Source organism: Macrobrachium rosenbergii, chromosome 40, assembly GCF_040412425.1.
Source record: "Macrobrachium rosenbergii isolate ZJJX-2024 chromosome 40, ASM4041242v1, whole genome shotgun sequence".
Taxonomy (NCBI): domain Eukaryota; kingdom Metazoa; phylum Arthropoda; class Malacostraca; order Decapoda; family Palaemonidae; genus Macrobrachium; species Macrobrachium rosenbergii.
In genome coordinates this window covers 14203991-14224677 of record NC_089780.1, presented here as the reverse complement: position 1 = coordinate 14224677, position 20687 = coordinate 14203991, and the positions used below count along the sequence as shown (strand labels likewise).

Genomic DNA, 20687 nt, shown 5'->3' with positions numbered 1-20687 from the left:
CTCTATATATACATAAAGAAAAAGAGAGCGAATGGAAAAATTAATATCGTTAGGTTTAAGGCCTTTTCTATCAGCGAATATACACGACCTCCCCTTTTGACATTTAAGGCAGAAATAAATTATGCAAAATGTGTGAAATAGGCAACAATTCATTTCGAGAGGTGCCATTCAACTGCGCATACATTCAAGCCCCCCAAAAGAATTTATTAATAAACTAAAACCTTGGCTCGAACGGCTTGCAAAGCGAGAGAGAGAGAGAGAGAGAGAGAGAGAGAGAGAGAGAGAGAAGAGGGGGAATGGCATTAACACAACCAGTTCGCTCGCTAGATCGCGAGGACAGTCTCCACCAGGGTCAGTGTGGCGTCAGCATTGGTGGAGGAAGGATGAACGCCCTCCCGCCTCGGGAGATTCGGCAGTCGGTGTCACGAGCTCGCCCAGCGCACAGCTGCTGCTGCTGCTCACGTGTTGTTCCGTCATCGTCGCCGCCGCCGCACTCTTGAACCGGCGAGTGTGTGCAGTCATCAGTGTCCCTTTATCTATCTCTCTCTCTCTCTTTCTCTATCTCTATCTCTCCATCGCTTCCTCCTCGAGTGTTTGCCAAGGATTTTGCTGCTGGGACTTTTAAAAAATCACTGGCGAGAGGTATTCGGTGATAACGGCAGCTTAAGCACTATACCACCGTCGTCGTCAGGAGTCCTCCCTCCCCCGGTGGGGCAACAGGTGGTAATAATTGATAGTGGAATGAGGAGCAGGAAGGAGTTGAGGGGGCCGACCCTTCGCTTAAATGGAATGAAACTCTCTTTTATTTTTTAGGGTAGAAATGGATGGACGCTGGAACTAGCGAGGAAAGGAGACTCTTGGTATTTAATTTTGACGGTTTATAGCGCTCGTAGACAATACGTTACGTTTGAGGGATCGGAGTGAATTGCAATAAAATATTTATCAAAAACACTGAAAAAATAAATTTCCTAATAGTAAGACAGTAAACTGTAGAAATCCTTCTCCAATTAAACACCGATTTCTTTCTAACTCAAAAAACTTGACGAGGGGAAAAAAAATGAAAAACGCCAAAATAAAAACTCTGGTCAGATAGATAAAAAAGACAACAGCTGCTCTTTAAATATAAATAAGCACATCCGGGAGATCTGCTGCAGCAACAGCAGCAAAAGCCGGAAGGAAAAAGAGGAATAAAAGAGGAAAAAGATAAAATTCCACTTCGCCTGTACTTCGCAACACCTTTTGAAGGAGATAAAGCGACCGCTCCATACAGCTGACTTGACTGGGCGATTGGTATCTCTCTGGCGTGGAGGTGAGTGATGGATGCTCGCATGTCGTCTAAACTCACATTATTGCTTGTTTGTTAATTTTGTAATTTTGGCATTTCAGTGTGACGTTTGAGTGCATATTATTTTTACTGCCTCTTGCTAAAAGTGAGCTTACTGATTTTATGTGCTAATTCGATCTGTTTCATGAACATAAATTTAATAACACTGTAATTACATAAAATAATATCAAAATTAACTGCTAAAATATTATGGATCATGGTAAAACGATGAACGATCTTAATACTAATAATATTAACGTAGCTACAACTACTACTAATACAAATAGTAATACAAATAATAATAATAATAATAATTATTATTATTATTATTACTATTATATAATAATAATAATAATAATAATAATAATAATAATAATAATAATACACAGGGAAACTATAGGAAATACAATCAATTTCTAAATTAATGAATAAAAAAATAAATAAATTAAAAATATAGACGATCTTGAATAAAATTGGAAAGCAATTGCTAAAATACAGAAACACTGAAAAACATTTTATTATATATTCTATTTGTTACAGCTTGAATTTCCTAGTTGGAATATAAAAGCCATTTACAATACTCAAACTTTTATATTTGAACTTTAACTTTTGAAGTTAAGAAAAAATAAAACTGGATTCAAGGTTATATATATATATATATATATATATATATATATATATATATATATATATATATATATATATATATATATATATATATATATATATATATATATATATATATATATATATATATATATATATATATATATATATTAAATATATATATATATATATATATATATATATATATATATTTAAAGTTTAAATATAAATGTCTGACTATTGTTCAGTGTAGAAAAGCTTCTCTAGGAAAAAATAAAATTTCACAAGAATTAATTACAACGAATTCTGAAAATATCGACAACTTAAAGCTTAATGAAAATTAAGTTTAATTTTCAATAAAATTTCATATAAAAATAAAAATAATAACAATAACGTTATGATTATAGTATTATATCTGATACCACGGATACTGATGATGATATGGCTACTATCAATTTACCAAATTCCAATAACGAATTTGTAAATGATTTCAGAATATTTAAAGGCCGACCATTAATTTTTTTTCAAATGAAATTAAAAAACAAATACACTGAAATGCATAATTCATGGTAAATGTTTTGCCACAACGAAAAATGCCTAACAAACAAAGAAGTATCACGCATGAAAACGAAATATCTCTCTAATACCCAGAAATTTAAATTGAGGTGTATTTCACCGGCAACATACGTGACAAGTCTCTTTCGCCGATGTAAAACCCTTATGACAAACGAGGAAGAGGATAAAATTCAATAAAAACGTGAATAACACAACGCCGGAGAAAACGAGTGTAAACAAACGTATTTTGCTCTTGAAGGTTTCACCACCACTAAACTGTATCACAGCAGTGGCGGACTCCCCTCCTCCCCCCTAAGCCATAAGTCCGGTAACTCCCCCCACCCCCGCCCACCACCACCATCCCAGCTCCCTCGCCCACTCGCAGGATCAACAAAGTTTTGGGGGGAAACTGCTATCCATTATTGAAGACAACAGTATCAAAACTGCGGGCTCTTTCCTTACTTTTCCGAAATAAATTATAATCAGCTTTGGGCTACTTTCTCTCTTGGAGTAAACAATTTATATATACATGTCTGTAAGTGTATATATACAGTATATTATATATATATATATATACACATATATATGATACACATAAACACACATATATATATATATATATATATATATATATATATATATATATATTATAAATATATTTATATATATATATATAGAGAGAGAGATATAGAGAGAGAGAGAGAGAGTTTGAGAGGAGAGAGAGAGAGAGAGAGACTCAAGTTGATAATAAATAAGACTATACAAATACTACATAAATGTAGGGAAAGGCTGTTAAATACATATATATGTATATTACACACACATATATATATATATATATATATACGAGATTGCCATTAATCCATATTAGTTCACGAATTGCCACGTCTTTCTTTGGTGGATAAATAAGTTTTTAATCGGCGCCCTTTTACGAGATTTCCCTAATGTTCGGTCGCTTGACTGATAAAGAGATTAATATATCGAAAGTGTTTCCATGTAATAAATTTGGGTTATTCATACGCACTCCAAACAAAATTACTCCTGTCTTATTCTCTGCATCTCTCAAATTCTTGGTAATAATAATGACGGCAATATATTATTATTATTATTATTATTATTATTATTAGTGATAGTAGTGGTAATTAATACTATTTAACAGTACTAGCAGTAAAAAAATTTTGCCCATACAATTTTTAAAAGTATTATAATTATCACTTACCATCGCTTTTAACATTATCATCGTCATCATCATCAGCATCACCATTATTATTATTGTTATTATTATTATTAATATTATTACTGGCATTCTTTTGGATGTCGGGGACGACATCCAAAAGAAAAACAATGAACAATTACTAATGCTTCTTCTTTCTTACACCATTTTATTATTAGAAGTGAAAACTTTACCACAGAACATAATCTTTTTTTTTTTGTCTGAGGCTTAAAAAAAAAAAAAAACACAATATAGGTTTATGCAATACCAAGGAAAAACAATAAACTATTACTGATGCTTCTTCTTTCTTAAAATATTTTATTGTTAGAGGTAAAAACTGTACCACATAACCTAATGTTTTTGTTTTGTCTACGATTAAAAAAAAATTAGGATTATTCAATCCTTTTATCTAGCCGCCCTAGGCAAGCGACACTTGCTCGTCCACGAATGAATTCCTGCTTCCAAATTCTCCCCCACAAGAAAAAAAAAAATAATAGACATTAGACTCCACTATAATATATAGACGGTGCGAGCAAATTAGGGTTAATCTGAAGCTCCTATTTCAATTGGAGAGAGAGAGAGAGAGAGAGAGAGAGAGAGAGAGAGAGAGAGAGAGAGAGAGAGAGAGAGAGAGAATTGCTATCTAGATTCTTTTCCTTCTTTCTGAAGAGAGAATAACAATATCTAAACAATTCTTTTCCTTCTTTCTGGAGTGAGAGAGAGAGAGAGAGAGAGAGAGAGATATGATTACAATAACAATTGCTATCTAGACGATTCTTTTCCTTTTTTTCTGAAGAGAGAAAAACGATTGCTATCTAGACAATTCTTTCTGAAGAGAGAATAACAATTGCTATCTAAACAATTCTTTTCCTTCTTTCTGAAGAGAAGAAAAAAGATTGCTATCTAGACAATTCTTTTCCTTCTTTCTGGAGAGAGAGAGAGAGAGAGAGAGAGAGAGAGAGAGGAGAGAGAGAGAGAGAGAGAGAGAGAGAGAGAGAGAGAGAGAGAGATATGATTACAATAACAACTGCTATCTAGACGATTCTTTTCCTTCTTTCTGAAGAGAAAAAACGATTGCTATCTAGACAATTCTTTTCCTTCTTTCTGGAGAGAGAGAGAGAGAGAGAGAGAGAGAGAGAGAGAGAGAGAGAGAGAGAGAGAGAGAGAGATTTGATTCTATGACGATTGCTTTTCCCTGGTGAGGCGACATCGGTTTTGGAGAAAAAGGGCCGGTCCTGAATCCTTTCGATTAGAGAGTTTGAGTTGTGTTATGAGGAAGAACTCGTAACGATTGTTTGAGTAAATAATCTCTCTCTCTCTCTCTCTCTCTCTCTCTCTCTCTCTCTCTTATCAAAGAGAAGGAAAAGAATCATGCACGTAAGCAATCGTTATTGTAATCAGATCGCTCTCTCTCCCTCTCACATCAAAAAGAAGGAAAAGATTAGTCTCTCTCATCAAAGAGAAGAAGAAGAGATCAGATAACTATCGTTAATGTAATCAAATGGTCTCTCTCTCTCTCTCTCTCTCTCTCTCTCTCTCTCTCTCTCTCTCTCTCTCTCTCTTTCATGAAAAAGAAGAAAAAGAATTGTCTAGATAGCAATCGTAATTGTAATCAGATTCTCTCTCTCTCTCTCTCTCTCTCTCTCTCTCTCTCTCAGAAAGAAGGAAAAGAATTGTCTCAATCTCAGATCTCTCTCTCTCTCTCTCTCTCACCAAAAGAGAAGAAAAGTGTCCAGATAGCAATCGTTATTGTAATCAGATTTATCTCTCTCTCTCTCTCTCTCTCTCTCTCTCTCTCTCTCTCTCTCCCTCTCTCTCTCTCTCTCTCTAAGTTAACTGTTCTTTGAACACCACCTTGTAATAATTATTGACATTATAACTCCCAACCTTTAAAGACAAAACATGAACAAACAAAATGCTCACATATTCAATTAAACTCAGCATCAAATTCCAACAGGTCCAGAAATGCCACAGCTTTCCAAAAGGTCACTTCGTCTTAGCGTAATGAGATGCACGAATACTAATTATTTATGCATACCTAAAGGGCTCAGAGACACATGGGATGAGATTTGTTTCCATATGCGCAAGTGCCGAGGTATTTACCAAGTTCACAATAATAATAATAATAATAATAATAATAATAATAATAATAATAATAATAATAATAATAATGTTCTTTATTTCAGCTCAGGGCCATATACATGGAGTATACAAAGTAGAGACAATACAATACATACAATTTAGATATACAAGATAAAATTATAAAAATGATAATAGGCAATATCCACACAGCTGCTGAAGTGACAGTAAAAATAATACCCATATAATGGTAATGACAGCAATAATCTTGAAAATAGTAAAAACATTTCGTTAAAATTTCCAAAACAAAAACTGATTTCCAGAGCGAAAAGCATCCTGGAAGTGTCAATCATCCATTACAAAAAATGTTTTTTGGGAATATGGATGAACACCTCCTCCTCCTATCCCCCCCCCCCCCCCGCCCACCCGGCAAAGTCTTGGAGAAAATTTTGTGAGATGTTTTAAACATTTCTGGCAGTCGCTTACAAATGCCACCCCCCAAAAAATAAAAAAGTATTCTCAAAAGTTATTTACAAAAGCCTGGGCGAAACTTGGACGCAAGAATATAGAAGTTCCTGCAAAAATAATTTTGGGTGCTTAGGTATTTAATGGTTTAGAAAGTTTACCTCCGACGCAAGTGTCACTGTTTTGGTTTGATACAAAATAAAGTCTAAATGTTGCAGATATGCAAATGAGATAATGTTGATTATATTTTTTAAATGTTGTGCGTTTTAAACGGGGAATAAATAATTACATCTTTGGAAAGTGGAGTAAAAGAAACATTTATTGGGTTTTAAGTGGTGAATATATAATGACTGCATATGTTAGTAAGTAGATTAAAGAAATATTTTGGATTTTTATAAAATTAGAATGATGTTGGGAAATAAAGCACTGACGTAATTACTCTCGTTTCAAACGTGTACTTAAAAACAATCTTCAAAATACAAGTTTATTCCCGCTATACAATTTGTAATAATCCTTTCACGATCTACGGCAGACAGAAGAGAGAGAGAGAGAGAGAGAGAGAGAGAGAGAGAGAGAGAGAGAGAGAGAGAGAGAGAGCATTCAGATCTTCCCATTACACGCTTTGGGGAGAGGACAAGGAAAGAGTACAAAGGGAAGAGACTGCGGGAGGAAGAGAAAAAAGTGAAAATGAATCGAATGTTAAGAGGAAGAGAAATAAGTAATAAATCATGGGAATGCTAAGAGAAGAGAAAAAGTACGAGGAAGGAAATGATGGAATGGAAAGAAACAGGGAAGGGAATGGGGTAAATGGAAAAGAGAGGTAAAAGAAAAAAGGAAGATGCAAAATAAAGGAGGTATGAGCTAAAAGGAAATACAGGCAAACCCAAAAATGGTAAAGTGTAAGAGGAAGATGGGAAAACATTAAAAGGAGGTAAAAGGCAACAAAAGGAAAAATTAAAAGAAGTTAAAAGATAAAAGGAAACATAAAAAGGAGGTAAAATGAAAAAAATAAAACAAACAAGGAGGTAAAATAAAAAAAGGAAAAAGGGGTAAAATAAAAAAAGCAAACATAATAAAGGAGGTACAAGGAAAAAATGAAAACATAAAAAAGGAAGTAAAAGGGAAAAGATAAAAGGAAAAAAAAAGGAGGTAAAAGGTAAAAATAAAAAAACAAAACATGAGGTAAAACGAAAACATAAAAAGAATCGAAAAAGAATGTAAAAGATAAAAGTTAAAAAGAAAACATATAAAAGGAGGTAAAAGAGAGAAAAAGGAAATATTAAAAAGGAGGTAAAAGATATAAGGAAAAAAGGAAAACAAAAACGGAGGTAAAAGTTGAAAGGAAAACATCAAAATGAGGTAAAAGGAAAACGTAAAAAAAAGAACGTGAAGGTAGAAAAGGAAAACGTAAAAAAGGAGGTAAAGGGAAAACAGGAAAACGTAAAAAAGGAGGTAAAATGAAAATAAGGAAAACAAAAAACCGAGTTAAAAAGTAAAAAAATATAAAAAGATAAAATGTAACCACAAAAACGGACACAAAAGGTAAAATGAAAAAAAAGGAAAATGCAAACAAAAGGCGGTAAAAGGTAAAAAAAAAAATGGAAATGTAAAAACGGAGACAAAAGGTAAAAATAAAAAAAGGAATGTAAAAAAAAGGCGGTAAAAGGAAAAAATGGAAATGTAAAAACGGAGACAAAAGCTAAAAGTAAAAAAGGAAAAAATGTACAAAAAAGGCGGTAAAAGGTAAAATGAAAAAATGGAAATGTAAAAACGGAGACAAAAGGTAAAAGTAAAAAAGGAAAAATGTAAAAAAAGGCGGTAAAATGTAAAAGAGAAAAAAGAGAAAACGTAAAAAAAAGGCAGTAAAATCAAACCACAAAAAAGGAGGCAAACGGAAGAAGGAAAACGACACAAAAAGGGGTTAAAATGTAAAACGCAAAAGAGGTAAAAGGACAGAGGTGCCCTCAACCTTCCCTCCGAGAGAGAGCCCTCCTGATATTGCAGCCGAGAGCAACAGTTAACCTCGAGCCGGACGGGGAAAAGAGAGAACGAAAAAGGATTGTAGTTCGTATGTGGCGACAAACAAACAGATGCGTTGTTGTGTCGATGCTTTTGTTTTTTTGTTTGTTTATTTAGTTTTCGTTGCTCGAAATACCAGCTACAAACAGATGAAGAGCGTAGCGAAGGCGTGCGTGAGTAAGAGTCAGCGTCTACAAACTTATTTATTCAGACAACAAGGTCAATAACTCATGCGGGCGGGAACGTAGCGCCTGACACCAGGCGAACGAAAACAGAAGTCACCACACAATCATCTGTGTCTGTTGACGGATGAATATGGACGTATAAATTGATATACAAGGCGTGACTGAAGCTACGGTACATACGGTTGAAATGCTGACATTGTAATGCGTACGGTGACAATAGTCCATTCGATCTGACAATCATATGAAATTAGATATGTGTATAAAAGATGCGTGACGTATGTTGTGTTTCTTGCGTCCGCACGTTTGCGGAGACGTTATGAGATTAACGAGCCAGGTGAGATGACGGTGTGTGTGTGTGGTGTGTGGGGGGCGGGGGTTCCACGTGTGGGACCCTTCAGGATCTCCAATGAGAAGCGAAAGTCGCAGAATAAAAAAAAAAAGTCGCCCCGGGAAGCTTCAATCCGCTAGTTAATTTCCTGTGTCGTCGAGTGGAAGGTAGATCTAGTTAATTCAGTTGGGTATTCATAGTACTTTCATCTGCTTTTTAGTTATTTTCTTAGGTGTTTATAATACTTTCATTCTCCTTTTATGACAGAATAAGCTTGTATCTTTGTTCTACTTATCCTCATCAGCATTATCCTTTACTTTCATTACTTTGAGCACCCTGTGGATTTTTTAAAAAATAATCTTTCCTTACGGCAAGGAAATAATTCTTAAAACATTCAGTGCCGAAGGTAGACGTTATTCAAATGAGAAATTAAATGAGAAAAGTCATTAGGGGTTTATAAACACCTACCAAGGAAAGCTTGAATAATACAGAAAATGTCCATGAGTATATATGTCAGGCAAATAGCTTTTTCTCTACTGCGTAAAAAATATTTATGTGACTGCAAATTTATTGGAAATCTGACCTTAAATTCAAGATATAAAAGGAATTTTTTCCTTTTTTATCTACCCCAGTGTTTAAAGAAACTATTCAATCACTAAAATCTATACTACAACCCTAACCTCCAACCCCCACTAAAAAAAACAAATTCTCGTGGTCAGGTCGGAAACGTGACCACGTTCTGATACTAGGGATACGGACATCAGAATTACTTCATGTTCTTGCATTTGGATCTAAGGCTTTGTAGTGACAATGGTATCCAAACAGAATTACTTCACATTCTTGCATTTGGATCTAAGGCTTTGGATCAAACAGAATTACTTTATATTCTTGCATTTGGATCTAAGGCTTTGTAGTGACAATGGTATCCAAACAGAATTACTTTATATTCTTGCATTTGGATCTAAGGCTTTGTAGCGACAATGGTATCCAAACAGAATTACTTTATATTCTTGCATTTGGATCTAAGGCTTTGTAGCGACAATGGTATCCAAACAGAATTACTTTATATTCTTGCATTTGGATCTAAGGCTTTGTAGCGACAATGGTATCAAACAGAATTACTTTATAATTTGGATCTAAGCGTGGTAAAACAGAATTACGCATTTGGATCCAAGGCTTTGAGCATTTGGATCTAAGGCTTTGTAGCGACAAGCGTATCTAAAATGCGTGAAGAATTCGAGAAGTTGAGAGGGCATTGTGGTTATTAAAACTGGACACTTATCCGGTAAAAAAAAAAAAATTACCAGTAGATTCTATACATAAGAAAATATTTATTGATCAACTTAACGTTTTCACGTGGGCGTAATGACGAAGAAAACATCGGAAAAGGAAATGAACATTGCAAGTTAATTAGAAGAGGCCTCTCCTCTCCCACTGATGATACAAATTCATTGATCTTTCCTCCTCTCGCATAATTATTCAGCAAATGCGGAAGGTAAATTATATTTACGTTATCGAGAACGCAATCACTCTCTCTCTCTCTCTCTCTCTCTCTCTCTCTCTCTCTCTCTCTCTCTCTCTCTCTCTCTCTCTCTGTCCGATATGACTCCCTGTTTTTAAATAGCGTTTCTGTTAATTTCCTACTTATCTTCTCATCAGAAATGATTTCCTGTTTAGAATGATGTCACTCCAAGGGTTCCCTTGCTTTCAATGTAATTTCCTGTGTGCATGTGACTGTCACAATTATTTATTCATTAGAGGTTATTTTACACCGACCAATAATTTCTACATTAATGTTTTTTGTGTAAAGCGTCTACTTGACGTTATTGGAGGGACAATGTTTAAAAGGATATTCCATGTAAAATGAATTTAATTTACAATGGAAATTGACAAAAGTTGGGTCGTATTCCCTACTTCATATTTACGCTTTTTTCACAGAAGGAAAAAAAATAGTGCTTTCTTTCCTATATGGTAACATATAAGAACAGCTAGTAGTCCACAGAACACACGCACACATATATACAGTATATATATACATACATGCATACATCCATACACACACACACGTCTGTATCAACTTGTATGTAAATGTATAATTTTATTAGAGTGCAAAGATCAACTGAAAAGGTCCAAATAGTTTCTGCAACAAAATCCTTAATGTGTTCTTCTCCACACCAGTCTCAGAAGACCCGATTCATACATAGTGTGACACTATCATTCATCATGAGAGTGATGTCTTCACTTAATTAATTGATTAAAGGCGACCATCCATACAAAACACATAAAAACCACATCGAAGATCTGACGGTAAGATAAAAATTAAAGCACCGCTGAGAGAGAGAGAGAGAGAGAGAGAGAGAGAGAGAGAGAGAGAGAGAGAGAGAGAGAGAGAGAGAGAGAGAGAGAGAGAAAGGTATAGTTGGTATGGTAGCAGATAATATAAGAATGAATTTGGCGCGTCAGGTTCAAATACCTACAAATAAGCCCAAGATGGGGAGTTGGGAGAGGTTTCTAAAAATTATATAATTTTCCAGATTATTTACAAGTTCATCATACTTTTGACCCCTCATGGACGGCTAAAAATAAAATTATAACTTTCTTGCCTCTGTGTCGTATTAATATCACCAGATATCATATAAAAATAATGAAAATAAAATATTGGATAAAAAAATAACACAAAGGTACTAACCTTAAATAATCTTAATTATTTATTTATTCAAAAAGAGTGAAAGACTCCTGGCAATAAAAATTTAAAGCATATATGAAAATACAAATGTAAAAACCAACACGCGAAAAATGGCACTTGCAAAAATACAAGAGACTGCCCCGTAAAAATACCGACAGAAAAACTAAATATTCGTTAATGAACTTATTTTTGGCCAACTTTTTATTAGAAAAATCACTGGTTTTTGTACAAATTCGCCATGAAAGGAGTTACCGACAACTTTTATGTTCGAATATCATTACACCAGGAATACAATACATTTTCATAAAAGTGAGGGGAAGAGAAAACTTAACAAAAAAAAATAAACAAATAAATGTTTTGAAAATTTGGAGGTTGCTTGCAATGCAAAGCCTTGTTTCGTCGTCTTCTTTTTAATATTTGTTGAATTTTTCCTTTAATTATTGATGTGATTTTCCTGTTGTTATTTTTTAAACTCAGCTGAATATAATAGAACTGAGGGTGATTTCGTCTGTATAATCAATAATTATCTACGACTAAAATAATAAAATTATAATGAACACAGTAATTAAAACCACATTAAGATAATTTACCCAGCCTGAATACTGAAGAGTTAAATTCTCTCTCTCTCTCTCTCTCTCTCTCTCTCTCTCTTCTTCTTCTTCTTCTTCTTCTTCTTCTTCTTCTTCTAATTTCAAACCTACATTTAAATGACACGACATCCTTACATTCACTTTCATCCTAAACCTAAGAAACCTTAGGCAGTGAGTCAAACCTTGACAGTAACATTCTACCTCAAGATGGACAGCTCAGAATTTACACCAAGGCTGTGTGTTCTCAGCTTCAAGGGGGGCCACCAATATTCTACCGTTCAGCCTTCCAATAAGAGAGGTAGCAGGACGGAAGGGGAAAAAAAAAACCTACGGTCTGCAAAATTTTTTTGATGCCTCAAGAGCTCTCCCGCCATGAAAGATATTATGTTCTGTTTCGAAGGCCTTGCAAAGGGGAAGGTTTATATATGTGCTCTCTCTCTCTCTCTCTCTCTCTCTCTCTCTCTCTCTCTCTCTCTCTCTCTCTCTCTATATATATATATATATATATATATATATATATATATATATATATATATATATATATATATATCGAGAGAGGTATCTATCTATAGATGTATATAAATATGTATTCTGAATATGTCTATATCAATATCAATATCAATATATATATATATATATATATATATATATATATATATATATATATATATATATATATATATTGTTTTGTGTACAGTGCTTGTATATAAGCTTTTCACTTAGCAAAAATATTCGCAACTAAAATAAGAGAAATGAAAATTATTTCTGAAAAAAAAAAATAAGCAGATACTCTATTTCAGAGGACACTTCCCAAATGACGAATTAAAGTAAAACAGAACGAAGAATAAGGACCTCGTTGTTGAAAAAGAATCGCCGATCTCTCCCAGGGGGAAAAGGTCTTCAGAACTAAACCAGATGATTCTTTATATACAATTCCGTTTAAAGTCATCGGTGTCATACAGACTTGAGGTCGATTAATGTTTTTATTAAAGCAAGTAACATAATTTGTCTTTGAAAAATATTACGCATAAATGATCATAACATAATAAGATAATAGTACTCTAATCGATCGCCTGTGTAAAAAAATACGAATTTAGAAGACGGAATCATCTCAATAAAAATCTAAAATTAGGACAACGAAATTTGTGCTTATCAAAAGTCAAAAAAGTTAAAAGGCTTCGCAGCAGGAATTTGAACTTATGGTCAAGATTTTAAACGGTATTCATTACCGTTTTGTATAAAAGAATTATATACAGATATAAAAATAATAAAACAAGCAGGAAGCACGCTGACATGAATGGTCTACTCACGAACGCAGATGAAAGTTTGACATAAATCTAAAAAAATTAATCATACCTATTTCATTAATAATAAATCACAGGAATTTTGGAAAAACTATAGACTGAATGTATACTGAGTTTAGAATATATATATATATATATATATATATATATATATATATATATATATATATATATATATATATATATATATATATATATATATATATATATATATATATATATATATAGATATTAAAGTAGTAAAATTTTAGAAACTACCCAAACACTAAAATCGCCCTTAGTCCAAACTAGCCCAAACCATTACAACATTACTTGCCGGGGGGAGAGTAAAATCCTACGAATCAAACCAAACACTAAAACAATCCCCCTTGGTCGAAAATGACCAAATAGCATTCTCGTGCCATTTCAAGTGAATCACTCCTGAAGTCTGATACGTCACATCCTGTCTTAAAAGGCCATTCTCTCTCTCTCTCTCTCTCTCTCCCTCTCTCTCTAACTTCGGACTTCTCAAAACTTCTCGAAGAAAAGTTCTTCGAAAACTGAACTTTCGGGTATTCTGGCATTCCGCTCTTTCTTTTTCTTTTTCTTCTTCTTCTTTTCAGATTGCGACCTAAATCTATCAGTTCTTTTATTTGCAGATGGAGAGAGGTGGGTGCAAAGGTATTGACGGATTTCGTTATTTATCACTGTATGTCTGGTTAATACAATCTGTCAGTCTATCACTAATAATATTTTGATCAAATATTTTTATTAGGTTCTTCTCTCTCTCTCTCTCTCTCTCTCTCAAACATCTTTTATTTACAGATGTGAAGAAGAGTATATGCGTGTGTGTGTGTGTGCACAGGTATGTATGGTTCTCGTTAGGTATATTTGTATGTTCGATCATTCATACTGTCAGTCCGTCACATAATATTTTATCATCAATTATCGTATTTTAGGTGGTACTCTCTCTCTCTCTCTCTCTCTCTCTCTCTCTCTCTCTCTCTCTCTCTCTCTCTCATCCATCATTTCCTCCAGCATCACTGTGTTAGAACTGAGAACACACACAAAAAAAAAAATCATTAAAATAAAAATGGACAATAATTTCAAAATTATAGGTACCTTTATTTTCGTGTGTTCACTTCAAAATGAAAGGTACGGATCTTCTCATTCATTTATAAGTAAAAGAAAGGTTAAAATGAAATTTTGCGCGCTCAAGTTACCAAACACTTCATCATAACCCATAAAATGAAATGCCCATTTTATTTCATTCCTTTTTCCCTTCTCGTAAAAACCGAACACTTTTACTTTCAAAGGGGTCTGAAGGGTGCCGTCTTTACTATTATTCATGATGAGAGAGAGAGAGAGAGAGAGAGAGAGAGAGAGAGAGAGAGAGAGAGAGAGAGAGAGAGAGAGAGAGAGAAGGTTTTTGATAATATCTACCTTGTGAAAAATGCAATACAAGTCTTGATGTTTTATACATAGAGTAGGTAAAGCAAGAAGTCATATAAACAGAGAGAGAGAGAGAGAGAGAGAGAGAGAGAGAGAGAGAGAGAGAGAGACTGCCATCTAAAACGCCTTAATGCCAGAACGATAAAAGGACCCTGTTGCTTCCTCTATAAAGAGAGAGAGAGAGAGAGAGAGAGAGAGAGAGAGAGAGAGAGAGAGAGAGAGAGAGAGAGAGAGAGAGAGAGAGAGAGAGACGCTCGTAAACAAGCTTAGAAATGTCGTAACGACCCAACACATTTCTTTGTAACTGTCGCAAGGAAATCATCGCCTTTTGAGTCAACCGAATTTCCCCCTTTTCTCTCTTGACATTAACCAAGAAGAAAATGGGACGAACCCTTTTCAAACTTCGTATCACCCACATAAAAAGTAAGCACGAAAGTCTCGGTTATATTTCAATGCGATTTTTATACGGATTTTTCTGAATGGGAATCTTACCTACAAACGTCATAAAAAAAAAAGCATCTCTCCTTAACTGATATTGCTTTAAATTCTGACCAGATATGTAACATACACATATATATATATATATATATATATATATATATATATATATATATATATATATATATATATATATATATATATATATATATATATATATATATATATATATATATATATATATTATTTAGGGACCTTTCAATTACTATACTGAAAAAATATCCTTTTATGTGTAGGTTTCTACATTGTTTATGCAACGTTAATCTTCACCAATTTTCAGGTTGCGTTTGATATTCCTATTTGCAAACTTATTATATATTTCCTATTTCTATATCAACAGACTTGTACAATATGATTAAAAATGCTGAGAAGGATTCATTTTTCACATAAGGATGACTTCCTAAAAATGTAGAAGGAAAAAATGAGGTTGACAATGGAAAGATTACAGAGATGTCCATAGCATCTCCCCAATGGGTACACTTATAATGGCTGAGCAAATCCACCCTCCCTTCAATGAATTCTTCGTCCCCTTGACTGTGTGGTACTTGTTGGTTGAATGCCCAGTCCTTGGGGCACTGAGAAACCATCTCCTCTCCGAGTGCTCAGATGAGTTGAGTTGAATATAGGATTTAGGCCAAGGGCCAAGCACTGGGACCTATGAGGTCATTCACCGCTAAAACGGAAATTGACAGTGAAAGGTTTAAGAGGTGTAACAGGAGGAAAACCTCAAAGCAGTTGCACAGTGAATCAATTGTTTGGAGAGGGTGGAAAGTAAGATGGAAGAAAGAGAATATGAAAGGAGGTGCAGTAAAAGGAACGAAAGGGGTTGCTGCAAAGAAACTTAAGTAATGCCTACAGTCCACCACATGAGGTGCACTGACGGCGCTACCCCCTTACGGGGCCGAGTGCTCAGATGAGGAAGGTAACTTTCATCTGCCCAAAGTTTTCAAAGAGGATTTGTACACATATCAAATCAAGTGAAATAATTAGATCTGTTGGAAAGCCTGGTTTTATACCAATTACGCCATTTATTGTCACTTTTTCAAATATATAACTTTATGAATTCGTGGTGTTAGGGTATTTCCAAGTTTGCAAAGAATGAGCAAACGTTTCTTTGAAATTTAGAAATTTATTTTTTTTATAATTTTTCCTTTGTTATTCATATTAACCACAAAAAATATCCGTGCTAAAGCGTCGTTCTAATGCCAGATATTTATAAATCGATTTATTCACCTTGAAATCACAATAAAACAAGGAACAAGATTATAAGTATAAAACATTCTAATAAGGCAATTAATGAGGAGAGAATGTGATGAAGTATTGCTGTAACTATGCTTCTAATGGATGACCAAGCCATGGAGAGGGAATTATGCGCGTGAAAGCAATTTGGACTTCTGCTTGCAATATCAAGGCAATGCACCTTCATGCAAATGACAAAGAAGCAGGCATCGAAATACCCACTACCTAGCCAAGAATGACGGAAAGTATGCAGGGTCGAAGGAACTAGATGTCTAATCCTGTTTGAAGCAAGAGGCTCCCATTTCGAAAGTTGGAAAACTATATCAGTCTGAGAAAGCAGAAGCCACAGCATATTCTAAATAATGGCAGAGCATAGAAATACCTAGTCACCAAGTAGTGCAGAAATGACCTAACTGCTCCTATTACCTGTATATAGGCAGTTCTTTTTCTAAATAAAATAGTATATTCTATGCCACATATTAATGAACTGTAGCAACTATTGTTGAAGAAATTTTTTTTTATTTACCTTGCTACAGATCGTTGGAGCAAAGAAGGCACAACATGGGTCAGAGACAACATCCAAGTTTCAGTCAAGATTAGGTGCTACAAAATATCTGTAATATATTCATGTGTATCAGATATCACTCCTAAAATACAGAAGCAACTTCGGTTTACATTAACAAGTTCGGTGTTGAGATTATTGACGAAGGAGTTTCCTTTCAAATTCACCTTCCTGTCTAGCAGAAGTTCAATATATCATTATTGCTTCCAGAAGACAATGCATTGTTTATAAGGCTTTCCATATCTATAGATATTTAACCTTTAGTTCTACTTTTTTTTAAATAGGACATTCCCCTTTTCTTCTGCGAAGGTCTGTCACTTTCGGGATATTTTTTCTCCAAATACTACCAATTTAACCAATTCTCTTCTGTTTCCGTTTCTTGTGAGTCTTGAACTCTTCCACATTTCAAGTGGCATGCCTATATCTTTTTCTTCTTTTCCCCCTTATGCCTAAGGCCTAGCTAGGTAGCCTATCCCTTAGGCCTACCAAAAAATAACGAATAAGTCATTGAAGTAAATATTCTCGCTAGGTAGGCTACCCCTTACCCCTACCAAAAAATAAAGAATTAGTCATTGAAGAAAATATTTTAGCTAGGTAGCCTATCCTTTAGCCCTACCAAAAAATAATGAATTTGTCATTGATGAAAATAGTTTAAAAATACGGAATTAGACCCCTAAAGACTAAACCTCACCAAACGAACGTTACAGAAACTACAATCAAAACTTCAGCAGTTCGAGATCTAAGGAAAACAATAAATTAAACCTCTGATCAAACACATAAAAAAACATTTTAAAAAACACAGAAAATAGACCCCTTAAGACACTAAACCTCACCAAACGACCGTTACAGAACCTACAATCAAAACTCCAGCAATTCGAGATGTGACGTACACAATCAATTAAACCACTGGCCTCCCCCCCCAAAATACAAACCAATAACCAAAATACCCAGAATTCCACAGCAGCGGGACGAAGAAGGAGCCTCGAAATTTGGATTAAAGTCGCCCTTGCGCTTGAGGAGGCTCACTTCTGCTGCCATGTCTTCAGTTATGACGAGACTTGAGCAGAAGTTTGCCATTACATGAGCTTCCCTCATTACAGGAACTCCGGGAAGCCAATGGCGGAGCTGGCTGGAAATTCTCTCCATTTACCCGACTTGCTCGCGCTGGAAGCATCTTGACCCTACTGAGATGGGTAGCTCGCTGCTTCTTCTTATAATTCTTTCCTTTTCTTCTTCTTCTTTTTTCTTCTTCTGATATACCTTGACCCTACTGAGATTTAGTTTGCTGCTTCTTATTTTTCTTTCCGTTTCTTCTTCTTCTTCTTCATTAAGAACCGACCAAAACTGAGACAAGCATGAGATGTAATCTCCAATTCTATGATGTAGCTCGCTTCTTCTTCTTCTTCTTCTTCTTCTTCTTCTTCTTCTTCTTCTTCTTCTTCTTCTTCTTCTTCTTCTTCTTCTTCATTATTATGTGAGACAAGAATCGACCAAAACAGACAAGCGTGAGATGAATTTTCTTATTTTTGGTCTCACTGCGAATATTGCAAGGGAACATAATCTCATTATTTTTTATGGATAAATCTGTTGAAGTCTCAAAAACGAATACAGTTACACGAAAGAAAATCACTGTAACTGTCAAGGATATGAAGGGGCATGGTAAAATAGACCTTGGCAGGTGAAGAAGTAGTATATGATGATGAGGATTATCTATCTATTTCTCTATCTATCTATCTATCTATCTATCTATCTATCTATCTATATATATATATATATATATATATATATATATATATATATATATATATATATATATATATATATATATATATATATATATAAAGGCAAATGTCACGAAGGAAAAATAAAACAACAGAGCGGTTCCTAGGCCTTTCAACACATCGGTCCTTTCTAGCACACTGATGAAAAATATAAAAATAAGTTTACATGGAAGCTCATATCATTTACAGATGACATACAGATAACCCTGTGGATGGGGATTAAAAGGAACAGATGCCCCTGGAATCCAACACAGTTGAAGAATTAATGGACCTACCAAAACAAAGGTAAATATTTGAGAGGTTTTACAAAGGATTAAGCCCAACTGGGTCAAAAGCAGGGAGGAGTCAATTAAAGGATTATACAGGGAAAGACGCTAACCACCAAAAATGACCTTGGAATGAATAAGCTGATTGCATATTTATAAAAGTACCACATTTTCTCCTTTTGGTAACAATAACAATTTTTGCAAAATGAACATTTAAAAGGACTCTTAAAACATATGAATAAATAGAAAACATAAAAGGTAACTAATTAGTAATCAAGTCAGTGATTTTATCTTTAAGGTCATCCTTAAACATTTTACTAATACAGAGGTCCAAATAACACATGACATGGCTAAGGTTGAAATTACAGCTGGAAGTAAGCTGTATAATTGCAGATTCTAAAAGATTTCCTGAAGAGAAATCTTTCGATCTGGCAATCACTGGACTCTCAGTCCAATTGATCCGGTGACAGTTTTCACTTAAATGAATGAATATTGCATTAGATGTTTGCCCAGTTTTGACAAAATACTTATGCTGCTTAATTCTTACTTGTAAATCCTTACTAGATTGACCTATATAAAAAGAAGAGCAGTCCAAGCATGTAACTTCCTTTAAACTTATTTTTATATTTTTCATCAGTCTGCTAGTAAAGGACCATTGTGTTGAAAGGCCTAGCAACCACTCATTTGTTTCATTTTTCCTTCGTGGCATTTGCCTTTATTTATACATTCATCACGTTCCATATCTTCATGAATCGGTTAAACATATATACATACATACATACACACATACATACATACATATATATACATATATACATATATATATATATATATATATATATATATATATATATATATATATATATATATATTAAATATTGCTGATAAAAGCAAACACAAAAAAAAATTAGAATGTAACATTACAGCCTCTCTTAAGACATGGTAGTTCTCATCTGAATGCTTTGTAACTCAGATGCTCATTAAGAGTAAATGTACTGTAGTTTCTATCCTTCACACAGATCTGACATTGATCACTAACTGGTTAGTTAGAGTGATTAAAGACTGAACTCTGGAAAAACATGACTCCACAGGCAATATCCGGCTTGTGTTGCTCAAGTTACTACAAAAGAGGCTTTTGAATGGAAAGTAACGCCATTATTGGCCAGTATTCTGGAACACTAAGTACTGTCATGCATCTTCAATGAATCAAGGAATAAAATACGATATTAAGTAGGTATCTTCAAATAGATGGGAAAATGATGGCGTTAATATTTTTCTTCCATCACAGGAATGTTACTAAGGTGTAGTGTTTTCCAGTAATGGTAATTATAATAACGCCCCCTTTTGTAATGTGTAAAGATCGACCATCTGCCGCAAACTCTGATTCATCAGCAAACGTCCAATGTACACTCCCATACCCGCACATGTACTAAACGTTGTAGCTATTTGTTCGGAGTAAATAGCACAGTAGTCGCAAGGCCAGAAGGAATGTTAATTAAATGATGAACTGCGGAGAGTTAGTCAACATCCACGTTTTGTTTCAGTGCCTGCAAAGA

The 20687-nt window shown here is 34.3% G+C and overlaps 1 protein-coding gene across 1 annotated transcript in view; it reads left to right on the top strand.

The window, feature by feature from the left end:
* The first annotated feature begins 354 nt into the window (after positions 1 to 354).
* Positions 355 to 20687, top strand: part of LOC136826143 (uncharacterized) — a 194983-nt gene continuing 174650 nt past the window's right edge. The window contains exon 1 of the mRNA XM_067083143.1: positions 355 to 1309. The gene's annotated coding sequence lies outside the window, so the exon portion shown is untranslated. The remainder of the gene's footprint in view (positions 1310 to 20687) is intronic.